The following is a 16,973-nucleotide window of genomic DNA, read 5'->3' on the forward strand; positions in this document are numbered from 1 at the left end:
GGGGGATGGATTGTGCCAATCATTCAGACACAAGATGGGCATTATGGCAGAGACTGCTGTTTGTCCCCCAATATCTCTCCTCTCTGTTATGAGTTAAATTGTGTCCCCCTTAAAATTCATATGTTGAAGTCCTAAGCCCCAATACCTCAGAATGTGACTTTATTTGGAGAGAGGTCTCTATAGAGATAATCAAGTTAAATTGAGGTTATTATGGTACATCATAATCCAGTATGACTAATGCCCTTATGAAAAGGGGAAATTCGGACACCAATACATATAGAGGAAAGGCTGTGTGAAGAGACACAGGAAGATAGCTTGGCTCTCCAAGCTGAGGAGAGAGGCCTGGAATAGATTCTTTTCTCACCGCACTCAGAATGAACCAACCTGCCAACACCTGAATTTTTAATTTCTAGTCCTTAGATCTGTGAGAATAAATCTCTGTTGTGTAAGCCACCTCTCAAGAGACTGATTGATAAACCAGAATGTCACAGGATAAGAACTGTTTCTTCTTAGGGCATTCTCTCTTGACCCATAAGTTCCTTTAACCAAATCATGGATTAGAAAGATGCTCAGTGAATATAAGACTAAATGAAAGAAGAGGGAATAGATCTAAAATGTTTCCTTGAAATTGTAATGAACCATAGTCCTTTTTCATTCCAGGAACATTTCTGGGTAAAGAAAAGACAAAGCATCCTAGGGGCGCCTGGGTGGCTCAGTTAAGTGTCTGCCTTAGGCTCAGGTCATGATCTCGGGGTCTGGGATCCTGGGATTGAGCCCAGTGTTGGGATCCCTGCTCAGTGGGGAGTCTGCTTGTCCTTCTGCGCCTCCCCCAGCTCGTGCTACCTCTGTCTCTCTCTCAAATAAATAAAATCTTTTTAAAAAGGAGAAAAAGACAAAGCATCTTTTCCTCTTGACTGAACTAAAAACTTTGTTTCTTTGACTCTCCTTTTTACTAGCTACCATACCCTTATACTTGCTTCATACAAACTTTTTCTTTAAATTTTTTTTTTAAAGATTTTATTTATTTGACAGAGAGAGACACAGCAAGAGAGGGAACACAAGCAGGGGGAATGGGAGAGGGAGAAGCGGGTCCCCCGCTGAGCAGGGAGCCCGATGCAGGGCTTGATCCCAGGACCCTGGGACCAGGACCCGAGCCGAAGGCAGACGCTCAACGACTGAGCCACCCAGGCGCCCCTTCATACAAACTCTTGACCAAGATTTAGGAAATATGTCTGTTCCAGAGGGTTACTCTGGGAATTTCCATTCCCTATTCTTGTGGGTTGAGTCTTACTAGTTAATTTCAGATGATTACGTTTTCTTGTCCCTAAATTCTAGGGTTCCCTACTTTTTTTTGCTACCCAGGAACTGACTACATTAGTTAGCTTCAGTAAGTACGATTTCTGACAGATGTTCTAGGAATCAAAAGCTATTAACTCATTATTCAGAGTTATTGCACCCTTTAATAAAAGAAATTGTCTATAGCTTTCCACATCTATTTTCTCAGTTCAAACCTGCTTTTCAGGTTATCCTATAACTTGACGTTGACTAATTTGTTCATCATAATTAGATGTGTTGCAATGCAGTTGTGCTTAGTGATTTTCATTGCAATCTATTTAAAATTATTCCTGTCCATAAATTGTTGAGAGGAAAGAGCCTTCAAGTTTAAATGAGTTTAATTATCACCTTATAGTCATACAGGAAATATTTAAATGTTATATTGGCATTGATTCCATTGCATTGAAAGAAATTATGAATAGCTAATTTGTAAATACTGGGTAGGTTCTGCATTCAATCTTGTCTGAATAAACTCAGATTTGACTGCCTAGAGACACAGTGTCTTGGAAGTCACTTGGATAAATGTCTTGTTTCATCCTGGTGAATAAGCTTAATAAACTGGAAGTCTTTTTCTTTTTGAGCTTTATATGTAATTAAGAAATGCTTTTAATACCTCCTTATTCCAGTATTTTCTTTATCAGAAAATATTCTTGGAGCTTAAGCCATCTGAGTTCTCCATTAAAGTGATCTTTGAAACAAATAGGCATTTTGACTTAAAAGGGGCAATAGAGATCATACATAACAGTTATTTCAGTGTAGCGCTGAAGAGTACAATATATTAAAAGCTCTGAAATTGCTTAGTTAAAGTGAAATACTTGAGTGAACTGCAATTTTGGAACTTAACTGGAATGCACTGTAATCCACACTACGTCCTCAGGGGTTGGCATGTCTTTTAGAATGGCATGTCAACTGCGCAATTAGTCTTTCTGATGAAAATTCTATGCCTGTAAGACCTCTTTTCTCAGTTGCCACCTCTTTTAATCACTGTACGGAAAATTCTCCACATCTGTGAGCTCTTAGAATTTCAGCCAGTGGTTCTTAATCAAGATAGCACATTAGAGTCACTCCAGGGAATTTTTGAGTGATTGATTTTTCACTTTTGACGTGCTACATTTGTATTTTGTTTTGTTTTTGCAAAAGCTTTGCAATTTACATACCAAAATATCCCACCATTTGAAGTACAGTCCAGTGGCGTTTACTGAATTTATACAGTTGCACAACTATTCCCAAAATTTAGTTTGAGAAACTACCATGGCCCTGCACAATGTTCGTTGTGTCTGTTTGTAGACAATCATGTAGAAGCTTTAAAAAAAATAATAGCCAGACCTCATCCACTAGACCAATAATATCAGAATCTTGTTGAGGGTTAAACACCAACATTATTTTGTTTGACAAAACACCCCATATGACTTAATGTAAACCAGCACTGAGATCCACTGATTTGGACAAAACTTCATAGAAAAGATGAAGATTTGGTAAGTGTAGGTGTAACCCCTTACTAACCAAGAGATCTGATCAATTGAGACCAATGTTATCACAATACCAGCACCGTGACAAAGACCTTTAGAACATCTAGAGGATGGTGGTTTTTTGATCACTCTGCTATTCCTATTGTTTCCTTTGCCTAGAATCTTCTCTCCTTTCACCTGCAGCTCCCTCCAGGCACATCCAGTTGGCCTAATGAATTCAAACACATCTCCAAAGAATTGTCGTTGCTGTCCCACTTGTGTCTCCACAACTCTTTGAACGAACTGCTGTCTTAGTCCTTATGGCACTGCATGGCAACTATGTGTTTATATTCCACGTCTTCCGTTGTTCTGAAACCTCCTTGAAAAGCAGAGGCCATGACGCATTCATTTTAGTATTCTCGACAGTGTCTAGCATGAAGGAGATTCCCCATTAAGTGTTTGTTGAATTCAGAAAGACAAGTGATTAAAAACAAAACACTATGGGAAGCTTCAGCAGTGATTCACAACCTTGACTACAAATTAGAATCAACTGAGGAGTTTTCCCAAATCCCTATGACCAAATCACACCTTAGACACTTAAGTCAGAATTTCTAGGAATAGAAGACGGTAACACTTTTTTTCCAGCTCCTCTGGTGATTCTAATGTGTAGCCGAACTTGAGAACCAGGAGATTAAAGCCTTAGAGGGTAGTCCCAAATTACCTCCTGGACCAAAAAGAGCTCTGCCCCCATGTCTAAAATACATAAATTATTTGTTGTTTTTTGCCTGAAAAGAGCTCAGAAACACATGTGGACTACTGACAACTATCTGTGTAAAATATATACAAAGCCCCTAAGAGTCTCAAGAAAGAGTAATGGCAATTCATACAGCACAAATTACTGAAGCCTGACTACTTTCTTCCTGATATCTCACTCGAGGAAGCATTATGAAATAGGATCTTAATTTGGTTAGAAAATTGGAAGTGTCAAAGCAAAAGTTGCACTGAACAGTGTTAAATTGGTAAGGAAGTCTCTCAAGTAGGGGAGAGATCAGAACTCCGCTCCACTGAAACAGAGTGAGAGCATTTTTAAGTGCTAGTGTGTGAGTGAGACACAGGACATCTGTATCTGCTCACTGGCTTTACTCAAAGGAAAAGTAAACTTTCTTATGTCTTTGTAGCAGGACGCAGGTTTACGATAGGAAGCAAGGCACCTACCAGAATTAGCTTCTGCCCTTCCATGGTAACAGAGGTAGGACTGCTATCTCCTTTGGTGATTACATTTCAGAAGCATGAATCACAAATTCTTGAGAAAGATGTTCCTAAATTGTAAAACTGGCAAGAGACTTTTTAAAAAGATTTCCATCTCCAAGGGGAGAATTATAAGTTTTCTAAAGAAAATGCTCTAGGAAAGTGGAGGTCAGGGGTTTAGTCGGGAAGCAGCCTCTCTAAAGTTTAGTCAAGCCGGAAATGTGAAGGCAGTCTTGGCCAAAGTCAAATAAATAGGTAATTTTGAACCCCTGAGGGCGGTAAATAAGGTCGGGTCCAGAGGCCCTGCGGAAGAAGTGCCTCAGCAAAGAGCTTTCAGCAGCGAAGTTTAGCATGAGGGGATTGGAGAGGAAAGCTAGCAAAGGGCTTGAGGAATTTCTGGAGATGGTTTGAATATTTTGCAGGTTTCCCTGCAGAGCCTGGTTGATATCCAGCAAATGAGATGGAAAATACACCCTTCAGCACACTCTTCTTCCTGAAGGAATGCTGGGGTCCACATTCCACCCTAACCTTCAGCTCCTGAGGAAAATACCCACGGCTGCAATCCCCAACTGGCCTGAAAAGGTCCTGCTAACCAGCTCATTGCTCTATTGGATGAGGTCCAGTCAAATGTAACTTCTGGCCCCAAACCCTCTTAATATATTATCCTGAGCCAATTATGGCAGTAGAGGAAGCCACTGAGACATTTGCCCTGCACTTGTTCCAACAAGCAGTGTGAGTTACAGCTTGTTGCAATTTGGGGAGACTACTTTTGGTTTTATTGTGGAATCATAGGAGTACTTTTTTTTTTCTTTTTGCACATTATGATTCTTTTTTACCTTCTATCTGGCAGCTTCTCCTTCCTCATGGCTCTCACTCTTTTCTGCTTCAGCACTTGAGTTTTTAACCTTTCATCAGCTTAACTCAGCGATTTTCAGCCTCAGACCTATGTCTTCAGGTATATATTTTCTGGCTTCTCCAATTTACCATTCTTTTCATTAGCACTTAAAGATATTTTCTCATTTTATTCTATTATTTTGGTTCTTCCTGGGAAAGGGATTATTTTAAAATATCTTTGAAACACAAGGACTTATGATGTCATAGGGGAGATTTATGAACCAATTGCCACAATATAAAGGGCATCTATATTGTAGCATTCCATCAATAAAAGAATTATAAATGAAAAAAGGTACAGTCATATAATGGAATGCTGTATGCTCTTAAATGAACTTATTTACTGCATCAGTGAGAATAGAGCTAGATCTTAAAAATATAATGTTCAAAGAAGCAACAAGTGTTGGCGAGGATGTGGAGAAAAGGAAAGCCTCTTGCACTGTTGGTGGGAAGGCAAGCTGGTGCAGCCACTGTGGAAAACAGTATGGAAGTTCCTCAACAAAATAATAGAAAATAGAGCTACCCTACGACCCAGCAATTGCACTACTGGGTATTTATCCAAAGAATATGAAAACACTAATTCGAAGGGATACATGGACCCCGATGTTTATTGCAGCATTATCTACAATAGCTAAACTGTGGAAGCAGCCAAGTACCCATTGGTAGATGAATGGATCTAGAGAGTACAATGTTAAGCAAATGATTTCACTTATATGTGAAATTTAAGAAACAAAAAAGATGAACAAAGAAAAAAAAAGAGAGACAAACCAATAAACAGACTCTTAACTACAGAGAACAAACTGATAGTTACCAAAGGACAGGTGGGTAGGGGGATGGGTGAAATAAGTGAAGGGAATTAAGAGTACACTTATCTTGATGAGCACTGAGTAATATGTGGAACCACTGAATCACTATAGCGTACACTTGAAATCAATATAATACTGTGTTAACTATACTGGAATTAAAATAAAAATATACATATAATGTCAGTTAAAAAACAAGACATGGAACTAAATATTGGCATGCCATATAATAGTCATGTACATTAGTTAAAATTAAAAAGTAGCAGTACAGCATATATATGTATATTTTTTTTAAGGATCTTGGAAGGTAATACAACATATACATATAGCTTCTGGAAACGGGACTTGGAATAGTATTCAAGGGAACTTTAGTGATATCAATAATGTTTCATTAAAGAAATAAGAAATTAGAGGCCCATAATCCAAAATGTAATTCTGAATAGAATACCGTAAATTTGCTTTATGTTCTTTTTACTTGTCTAGATCATTTAAAATTACAAAAACAGAGCAATAATAAAGGCAAAGTTCACATGATGGGTCTAAGCCAGGAGTTCAGAAGAAAGGGAACTCACCATCAGGGTGATCAGAGTCATTCTGGCAGGTGAATATGCAGGGTTTGGGAGTTGGGTTGAATATCCATAAGCAGAAATGAATGCATATGGCAATTTAGTTGGAAGGAGTCACACAAACCAAAAAGGCAGATAATAAAATTCAATGTCAGGATATATCCAAAATAAGTACATTTTTTAAATCAAAATTTGAGGCTAAGAAGAAGAAATTTCTATATATAGTATTATGAGGAATATTTAGAACCAGAGTGAAGTGGGTAGATTTCTCTAAGATAGCTCTTCTGTTGGCATTATTGTTAAGTTATGGAACAAAGAGGAAACAATAACTTGGTCAGACAATTACAGGGGTAGAAGCCAAACTAGCCTAGAAAGCATCTAATCCAACTTAATCTTACAAAAGAGGAAACTGAGGCCCAGAAATTACAGTTACCAGTGGCCAAGCCCAATCTAGACTCTGACCATCATATCAATGTCATCAGAACACAATTCGATAAGACTAACCATGTCTTGATTTTCTCTACTGTAGTAAAACAGAGTTATTCACTTCACATGCTGAAATGTAGGAAGAATGATGCATAGAAATTATAATGTCGGCTCTAGGCAGTGTTTTTAAAATTTACAGATAAAACGGATACTTTGGTAAATTCACTTTTGTTAACTCCATTTTAATCTATTTTATGCAAAGAAAGATTATTTTAGAAAATCAAAGATGTTTTAGCATAGGTTAAATGATGTAAATTGAGAGCATATAAAAGAATAGCATAAGCCCTCTGTCTTAGCACCTGTTAAAGCTGGCTTAAAGGAATGTACACACACAAAAAAAATTGTTAAGAATTCTTACAAAATCCCTAAGGCAATAATAGCAAATGAATTTTATGCAACCAATAATAAACTATTGGGGGGGCGGTGAAGGAGCGCTCAGAACCTAACAAGACTGTATGGCACACTGAACATCATCAGTGCCCTCTTTTAAGAAAACAAACATAACAGAATTTGACATTATAAAAGGATGCTCTACCCGGTTCCCTTAATCAAGAATTTCTCTAGGGCATTTGAAATAAAACTTGATTTATGGAACTTCGATAAATACATAATTTTTAAGAAACATCACTTTATCAAACAAAGAAATAAATATTTATCTCGCTCCGTACTCGCTGTGGGTTGAGTACATGTGTCTCCCAGATGACAGATGGTCCAAATTAATCTGAACATTAAACATTATGCCCTGGGTGGATTGAAGCAATAACGGTTTTCAGAAGAATAGTCAGTGCCAGCATGTGGCCCAGAAGCAGTTTCAGGCACAGCAAGGGAGGCAGCCCATCGGGGGTCTCAACCAGCCTTCTTTCCTGCCTCTCAATTCTGTTGGATTGACAAAAGCAATCCTTAGGATATTTTCTAGAGTCTTCCCTTCAGATCTCAACTAATGATTCAGCAAATGCTCTGAACTTCCAATTGGGAGCTTATTAATAACCTTCTGAATCCGTGGGAGGTAGATAATGCAGGCTAGGACCCGGTGTGTGAAACAGGCCTGTCCTTTTCCCTTCTGTTTTGGTAGTGCTTGTTAACGCATTTGACTCCCTTGCATTCCAAAGGGCCCTTGTTTGGCTGTCTTTTTAAAGTCTATTTCATTATTATTTTATTATTATTTGCTCACCAGGGCTTTCACAACTGTCTTGGCTTACCTTGGGATCTTACACTCCAAATTGTGATCTCAGCCTCCAAGACGAAGGTACTGATCTTTCCAAAAAATTTTAATGTATATTAACCATTTTATTTATTTATTTTTTAAACATTTTTAAAAAATATTTTATTTATTTATTTGACAGAGAGAGTGAGAGAGCACAAGCAGGGACAACAGGAGAAGGAGAGGGAGAAACAGGCTCCCCGCTGAGCAGGGAGCCCGATGCGGGACTCGATCCCAGGACCCTGGGATCATGACCTAAGCCCTGGATCATGACCTAAGCGGAAGGCAGATGCTTAACCATCTGAGCCACCCAGGCGCCCCTATATTAACCATTTTAAAAACAACAATAAAAGGAAGTTCCCACTGGTGATGGTAAATTTTGTGTGCCAATTTGGCTATGCCACAGTACCCAGATGTTTAGTCAAACATGATTCTAGATGTTTCCGTAAAGGTATTTTTTTAAATGAGACTAACTTTAAATAGGCAGATTTTGATTAAAGAAAATTAACATCCATAATGTAGATGGGTCTCATTCAATCAGTTGAAGGCAACAGAAAAAACCTGACCTCCTTCAAGAGCAGGAGAGGTCTGGCGGGGGACTGCCTTTGGACTCAACACTGCAATATCAACTCTTCCATGGGTCTCCAGCCTGCTGCAGGGTTGGGATCTACCACGCCCACAATGGTGTAAGCCATTTCCTTAAAGTCTCTCTCTTTCTCCCAATATATATTTATATACATCGTATTGGTTCTGTCCTCTGTAGAACCCTGGCCATTATACCACCCATGAGCTTAATGATAAACATCCCCAGCACCTTTGAAGTCCAATGTGTGCTCCTCCCTGGTCATGCTGTCTATTGTGATTTTTTTTTCCTGGTACAGTAATCACCCCTTAACTGAGATTTTGCTTTCCGTGGTTTCAGTGACCTGTGGTTAACCGTGGTCCAGTAGCAGAAGATCCTCCTGATATATGGTCAGAAGGTCAATAGTAGCCTGACACTACATCACAGTGCCTATGTCATTCACCTCACTTCATCTCCTCACGTAGCATTTTATCATTTCACGTCATCACAGGAAAAAGAAGGGTGAGTACGTACAAGAAGACTGTGAGAGAGAGACCACATTCACACAACTGGTATTACAGTATATTATAATTCTATTTTATTATTAGTTATGGTTGTTAACCTCTTACTGTGCCTAACTGATAAATTGAACATTATTGAGGGTCTGTATATATAGGGAAAAACATGGTATACATAGGCTTCAATACTATTGGTGCTTCCAGGATCTCAGAACACACCCCAGATAAAGAAGGGGAGGCTACCGTAATGGAGATACTTGATCAGCAAAATCATTCAGAGAAGAGGTTTGGCACTTCACCCAGTAGATGGCAGGAATGTCACTACGTTCGGCATGGAAATTTGCACTGGGCTTAATGAAGCACCTAACTCAAATGGAGTGAAGTCAGGTCCTGTCACCATTTAAGTCATGTATCATCTGTCAGACCAAAAATACAGCACCTAGGATTCTGCTCATCAGCCAGCCCAGGGCAAGGCTCTTCTGGAGAGCTCAGGACCCTCTGAGTGACCCCATTACTGCAGAGCAATAACATTTCCTACCAGCCACACAACCTCCATTGCAGAACGGAGCTCTGTTCCTTCTCATTTTTCTTAATAGGGAGGATTTGACCTTGCAAAGACTCTTGAATGTATCCCTTCCTTCCCACACCACTACTGGATCCTTGCTTCAGGCCTTTCTTCCATCTCTCTCACACTTCAGTGTCTGTTCTGTCCAGTGTCTTTAGTTTATCATGGCACAGGACTGACCACAACTCTTTTGCTCAAAACCTTCACAGTGGGGTCCTAATACTCTTTCTCTCCTTCCCTACTCTGCACTGGTCTCACAAAAAGTAAACAATTCTCAAATGTGCCAAATACTCCAATGTATTTGTGTTTTTCTTCTTATTTATCTGTAGTTTTGTATTTGGCCAGAGGCCTTTCCTTTATTTTTCCATCATTTCTACACATATCAGAAGCCCCACTCAAGTGACAACCCCATATGAAACTTTTGCTAGTTCCCCTATCCCATGAGAAAAACTAATTCTCTGTCTTTTATACTCCATAACTCCTGTTTCATACCTCTATGGTAAACATTGTGGTATTAGCATTTCACAAACTGGTATTAAGGTACTGTGGTGATACTTGAGGGGAAAGGTCATTCTAAATGAAAAACGTGCTCTCCTTAGAGTCATCCAACCCCTACGAGGATTAAGATTTTTGCGAGGCCAATCAAATCGGCCTGGAATTTCCTCTTAAAATAACTAAATCCCAAGTCCTTCCTAGTTCTCCCATGCCAGTAAGCTCCTGGTATGCTGCCCCACTAGCTTACCAGACCTACCTAGTCATGGCTGAACCCCAGCTCTGGCCACAGCAGAGCCTGGTAGGGAAACAGGAAGGAGAACTAGGAGTAGCAAGTGTAGAGAGAAGGGCACGCTGCTTTGGAGGTACCAAGATGACATTGCTATCAGGAGGAGGAGGTGGTTGGTGGACAATTGGAAATGCAGACCTGCAGCTAGCTCAGTAGAAGGCAGAAAGTTTAGAAGTCTTCAGGCTAGAGACCGTAACTAAATCATGAAATGAATGAGCAGTCCTTGGAAGATTACCTATACTTAAGGTAAAGAAGAAAGAAGATGAACCAGACAAGAGTCTTTTTAAAAAAATTTTTTTATTTAAAAAATTAAAAAGAAGAAGAGAACCAGGAAGAACCCCAGCACTCCCTAAGAGAGGAGTTCCCAGTAGCTGGGAGTGGTCATCAAAGTCAGTTGCAACAATGGAGAATGAGAGAGAAACCATTGAATTTGACAACTGGAATTGGGACCAGTGATAAGTTCAGGGGAGAAAAGAGAGTGAAATGAGATTGCAGAGGCTTACAGAGTCAGCAGGTGATTAAGATATGTTCCAGTGAATTTCAGTAATATGGTAAGGAGAGAGAGGAAACCGTAGTTTGATCTGAAACAATAGCAAGATCAAAAGAAAGACTTCTCTATCATTTCCCCTTCTTTCTTTTCATGAACCTCCTTTCTTCTCTCTCTCTCCCTCCCTTCCTACTTTCTTTCTCCTCTTCCTTCTTCTTGGTGTGGAGAATATATGAATTCTTCTCTAAATTAAATAATTGTAGGTTGAGGGGAGGAATTCAGGGAAGAGAAACAGAGTAATGATATAAGGAGGCAATAACTGATAACATAAGGCCGTGAAAGGGGCAAGAGCCGGTGGCCAGAGATCTCAACTTCAGAGAGAAAGGAACTTCTTTCAAGAAGGGAGGACCGCTTACATAGAAATGCAGGAATGGAGAGAGAGTGAGAGAGAGGGGGAATAATGAGATGTACACATCATGAGGTGCTTGGATCCATCTCAGCATGCTGTGTACTCACTTCTAGTGAGTGAAGGTGGTGAGCCCAGGCTGAGATTGTTTGGTCCTGGCACCTGGTGGGTGCTCAGTAAGTGTTTGTCAGAAGAGGAGGGCTTGGCTAAGAATGATAAGAAACCACCCAGCAATAAACAGAAGGTTTGCTTACCAAGAGTGTGGACTCCATTAACTAAAGTTTTCAAGTAGCTTATTATCATAACATTCTCCTGCTAACACAATCTGGAAACATAAGGGGCAGAAACAGCTGGGAAAGTCTCTGCAGGGTTGGAAATTGACTAGGTGGGCTGGTGGTAGGAAAAAGGATAGAGGGTTGACTATGATCACGTAGGACACACTTGAAATATGGAGCCAGAAATGTCAAACCATTGTAGAGATGGCCAAACTAATCAGATCAAAGCCTCCGGTATCCTGTGAGAATCTCCATGCTAGTCACATGAATACGACCTATAAATCCCAAATGGGATAGCTGTCCCACCTCCAGAATGTGTCCTGCATCTGAAATAGTCTTACCCTTATTCACCCTTCATTTGGCTGACTTCTCCTCATCCTTCACACTTCAGTTTGCTCCAACTTTGGCTGACAAGAGGATCAAGTGAGGCAATAGATGTAACCCACTTAGAATAGTGCCTAACAGAAAGGTTTTACTAACACTCAGTAAATGTCAAGGAAAGAAAAAAAGAAAAAAAAAACACATAATGATATTACTAAAATGAGGGTTCATTTATAAGACATAAACTCATACTGCTTGAGGCATTGACCCCTCCTTTTTTTGTCCAGAAATTAGTCAGGAAGCCAATCCTGGGAAGCATCCTCATCTGTGCTTGAGTCACACTCTGTTAAAAAGTACAGAGAAAAAGAAATGGTTGTTTATGAATCATAAAAAGTCAGCTTGTGTGTCACGTTAGGAAACACTGTTATATGTAAAATATTTTGAGGCAAACAAAAAAAACCCCATTGTTTTATATGTTCTGTGCTAAAGCAGTGACCTGGAGGCACCTGGGTGGTGCAGATGGTTGAGAACCCGACTCTTGGTTGCGGCTTAGGTCATGATCTCAGGGTCATGGGATCGAGCCCCGAGTAGGTCTCTGCGCTCAGCACGGAGTCTGCTTAAGACTCTCTCTCTGCCGTTCCACACCGCTCTCTCGTGAGCTCTTGTTCTCTCTCTCAAATAAATAATTAAATCTTAAAAAAAAAAACGGGGCGCCTGGGTGGCTCAGTCGGTTAAGTGGCTGCCTTCGGCTCAGGTCATGATCCCAGGGTCCTGGGATCGAGCCCCGCATCGGGCTCCCTGCTCGGCGGGAAGCCTGCTTCTCCCTCTCCCACTCCCCCTACTTGTGTTCCCTCTCTCCTGTCTCTCTCTCTCTCTCTGTCAGATAAATAAATAAAATCTTTAAAAAAAAAAAAAATCTTAAAAAAAAAGTAAATAAATAAAGCAGTGACCTGAAAGAATGAATGTTGCTTTTTCACATATATAAGTGGATAAGAAGTATTGATGACCATGGGAAGAATCATACTTACTGTTTTATAAAAATGTTTCCTGATAAATTCTTAGTCCATTGCTGCCATGCTAATCTTTGAGTATGTTTAAGAAAAGAGAGGAAAGGGCGCCTGGGTGGCTCAGTCGTTAAGCGTCTGCCTTCGGCTCAGGTCATGATCCCAGGGTCCTGGGATCGAGTCCCACATCGGGCTCCCTGCTCGGCAGGAAGCCTGCTTCTCCCTCTCCCGCTCCCCCTGCTTGTGTTCCTGCTCTCGCTCTCTCTCTCTCTCTGTCAAATAAATAAATAAAATCTTTAAAAAAAAAAAAGAAAAGAGAGGAAAGTAGAAGTCAGTGGATTAATAAACTATCACTTATTAAGTACCCATTATTTACTTTATACAGTGATAAGCACTGTGTAAAGCAGCTATATGAGTTGGTGTAATTTTAATAACACTATGGTAGATATTATTGGATTCATTTTACCTACGGGGCTTAGAGATGGTACCCTAGATCATTAATCTAAAAATATACAGAGCTAAAATTTAAAGCCAGGTCAAACTAGGCACTTGACTACTATGCCATGTTTCCTACTGGGAATTAATTATGAAGCCGTTAGTATTGAGATACTAATTACAAATAATTTTCCAGTTGGAAAAGATGAAATTTCCTTACATCTATATTATATACTTTGAATATTAGTTTAAAAACTTCACCAGATGATAGATACATTATATGAATTATAAGGAAGTACATATATTAAGTTTGGCAATGACTGTATAGATTAATAATCACACTTTGGTAGCTAATGTGTTAAAGATTTTATGGATTTTTGATTTTTTCTTTTTTCGTTTAAATAAAGTGGAAATAACCCTCAGGAGAAAAGTTAGATATTAGAGGAACATTTGCAAAAACAAACTGAAGGCCACTTTAATGGTGGCTATTTGCAATGACATTCATTAAGCATTAATTTTTAAAACCTGACTGGATATATTTAAATCATAAATGGGGTACACGCTCCTTTCCTTGTCAAATGATACAGACACGAACAGAAAGCTAATAATGGCCTCTCACTCTTCCATCCTTCCCCTTTGAGTAAACAATTTTGGTGTGTATCTTACTACATATTTTCTATATTTATATAAAAATATACAAATATATAAAGAATATATAAGGATAAGTTATATTACCAAATGTTTCACCTTATTCGGCTACTGCATTTTTTAATTTATATATTATTCAGATTTTTCTCTAAGACGGTAATTTAAATCTTAGCCAGAGATTCTCAACCCTTGCAGATTAGCTTGAAAGAAAAAATTGTCAGAGCCCCATTCCCAGAGATTCCAGCTTAATTGACCTGGGTGGAGCCTTGGCATCCAGCTCCCCAGTTGACTGATGTGTACCTAGTTAGAACCACTGATTTAAGCAATCCAAACAGGCTGCAAATACCAGCTGCCTGCTTGAATTGTCCTGGTATGCATCCTCCCAGGAAGGCCTTCCATTGAGATTACAGCATCAATGCTGACTGGGGAAACTCTGGGAGGCTTTTCTTAAATTTAAAGTCTCCTCAAGAAGGTTGGCTATCAGGTAGAAAATTTGTGTAATCTTAAATCATTTTAGGGACACTCACATGACTGCAAGAAATGCTACCAAGGCCAGGAATTCAGAGGCCACATAAATGACAGTCTGCTCTATGAAGCTGGATTTATTCCCAGAGTTGACTGAACTGTATAGAGATCTGCCCTTGCCTGAAGAAGGAGGTTTCCAGATTCAGCCATCACAGGAAGCCACACCCAGAACTTGTTTCTCCCCTCTGGGAGACGCACCTTCTTAGTGGGTGCAGGAACTTGTTTGGCCTCTCCAGCCTGGTCTGGGAGAGTTTGCAAGCCTCCCAAGCGGATGCATGAGTTTGCCATGGAGAGCTCTTCACTGTTAGTGAAACATTTGTATGATCCTTTAGTTTCCTTCACTTTTCGATACATATATGAGAAACATTTGAGAAAACATAAGATGTACAAAAGAATTGTGGAGGTTTGGGGATAAAACGATTGGCAGCCAGCGATTAATAGGTTTAGATCTGAATTATTGCCATTATTGGTTCTGTCTTTTCCTAATTCCCTTTCCTTTCTCAAAGCACTTAGTTGGTCAGAAGTTTTGAGAGACCAGATGGGTTGCTGGAATTTATTTTGAAGAAAACAATTTTTTTAAAGCCCTGAGTTTTAAGCTAACAGACCATGGCAGGTATATGAACAGAGCACATCGCACTGAGTGAGGGAAGGGTTGGGGGCGGGGGCGGGGGCGGCGGGGGGGCAGGAGGAAAGACCAAATCAAAATTGTGGTCTTCTCAATTTCTTTCCCAGTATAAAACGATGATATTAAATGTTTAGATTTGATCCCTTTACCCTCCAAAAAATAACTGCCAAGGCTTTCAAGGCTACGTAAGTGGCTGGGGTGGGACTATAAAGGCCCCGGACGACCCGGGTATCCCCACCCAACAGACAGGGAGCAGTGTGCCCCAGACGCCGCTGGGAAGCCAGTCTCCTCCAGGCCCCGCCCCTTACGTCACGGAAGGCGGGGCGGCGGGCGATTGGCTGTTCTCGGAAGCAGGGCGGCTCCCGAGCCTGGCCGGGACGGGAGGAGGAGGAGGAGGTCGTGGTTGGGCTCCGGCTCCCGCAGTGGAGTTTGGGGGCTGTCTTCTGAGAATTGATTCCCACCTCCACCCTCACCCCCGCCTCCGCAAAAGCAAATGGCTGGCGTAGAAGCATAACCCGCCTCCACTCTTCGGATTTGTGCTGGGTTTTTCTCTTGCACCTTGAGAGTGGCGATCGTCATGCTGTGATGTGTGCCGAGGGAGGAATTGGTAAGGGTGAACGTGCGAAACCCTTGGACTGCCTTCTGTTTTACTTCTCACCCTTCTCCTCGCTCCCTTCCCCTCTTCCTCTCCCGCTTCCCCAAAAACTGCTTTCAGGTTTGATGAAGTGCCTCAAAAGTAGATGTTAGGGCTGTTGTTGAATTTGGGGGGGAAAAAAAAGGAGAAACACACCATTTTCAGTCACTTGATTTTGATTTCAGAGGAGGAATTATTTTATCTGTTCTTAAAGCTGGGATTTGTGAAAAGATAAATTATGCGCACACACACTTGTCACCTCATTGTGAAATGGAACAGTTTAAGGCAATTTTGGCTTTGTCTCAAAGGTAACGAAGAGGATGGGGGTTGAAGTTTTAGCCCAGTAAATAAACCGGGTTTGTTCCTTAGGAAGGAAAAGGTGCTTGTGTTGGAGTTTGCTCAGAAATAGTTTTTAAAGGAGTGGGGCAAAAAAGCCCGCGTTCTTCCCCGCACACACTAACTTTGCAGAACTTAATAGTTTGGAGCATCCTTCCTCTTACATTATAAAACATAGTCATACTTTACTATGTACAGCAGAGAGACATCAGGTTGGTTAGTGAAACCCTCCAGTTTGGAGGGTCGAGCCTCTGTGACTTTAACAAGGATATATTTAAACTACCCTTAATTATAAGGGCATGCGAACCCTGCTGTTTAGAATGTTACCTCAATAAGACCACAAAGTTTCTTCCTGCTTCTTTTCCTGCTAGTTCTTTACAAGGAGAAAACAGTTCTATAGTCTGAGAGCAAGCCTCTGACTCTCAGCCTTGAAAGATTGATCCACAAGAATAGGGGCGGCTTATCCACCAACTGATTGCTGTATCAGAAAGCTCCAGAGGAGATAGTAATTTTTATACTGGGCTAGGTCAAATTTCTGTGAAGAGTACCATCATTAAAAAAAAAAAGTCTTTGGCTTGTTAAGAGCAGACATGTGACACTGATCCCTGTAACACCTTAAACTCATTCAGTGCCCCAGTGTGAGCCTGCACTCCAAGCTACCCCAGGAGGTAATGTCTGCTCCTTCTAGACTCTTTTCTAGTCTCATTACAAATACATATTACATACCTACATTGAGATAGTTTGTTTTTATCAAAATGAGATCATACTGCATATATTGAAAAACAACTTGGCAACATTCAACAAGTTTTAGGGAGTTTAAAAAATGACACTAACTGCTAATTTAACACCTGCTAAATTGTATAAAAAAATGGA

The 16,973-nt window shown here is 40.3% G+C and overlaps 1 protein-coding gene across 3 annotated transcripts in view; it reads left to right on the plus strand.

The window, feature by feature from the left end:
- Positions 1–15,490: 15,490 nt before the first annotated feature.
- ATP10D (ATPase phospholipid transporting 10D (putative)) overlaps positions 15,491–16,973 on the plus strand; it is a 99,048-nt gene continuing 97,565 nt past the window's right edge. For all 3 annotated transcript variants that reach the window (XM_036096667.2, XM_078068568.1, XM_078068567.1), the window contains exon 1: positions 15,491–15,737. The gene's annotated coding sequence lies outside the window, so the exon portion shown is untranslated. The remainder of the gene's footprint in view (positions 15,738–16,973) is intronic.

This window comes from Halichoerus grypus, chromosome 3 (genome assembly GCF_964656455.1).
Source record: "Halichoerus grypus chromosome 3, mHalGry1.hap1.1, whole genome shotgun sequence".
In the NCBI taxonomy this organism is placed as follows: domain Eukaryota; kingdom Metazoa; phylum Chordata; class Mammalia; order Carnivora; family Phocidae; genus Halichoerus; species Halichoerus grypus.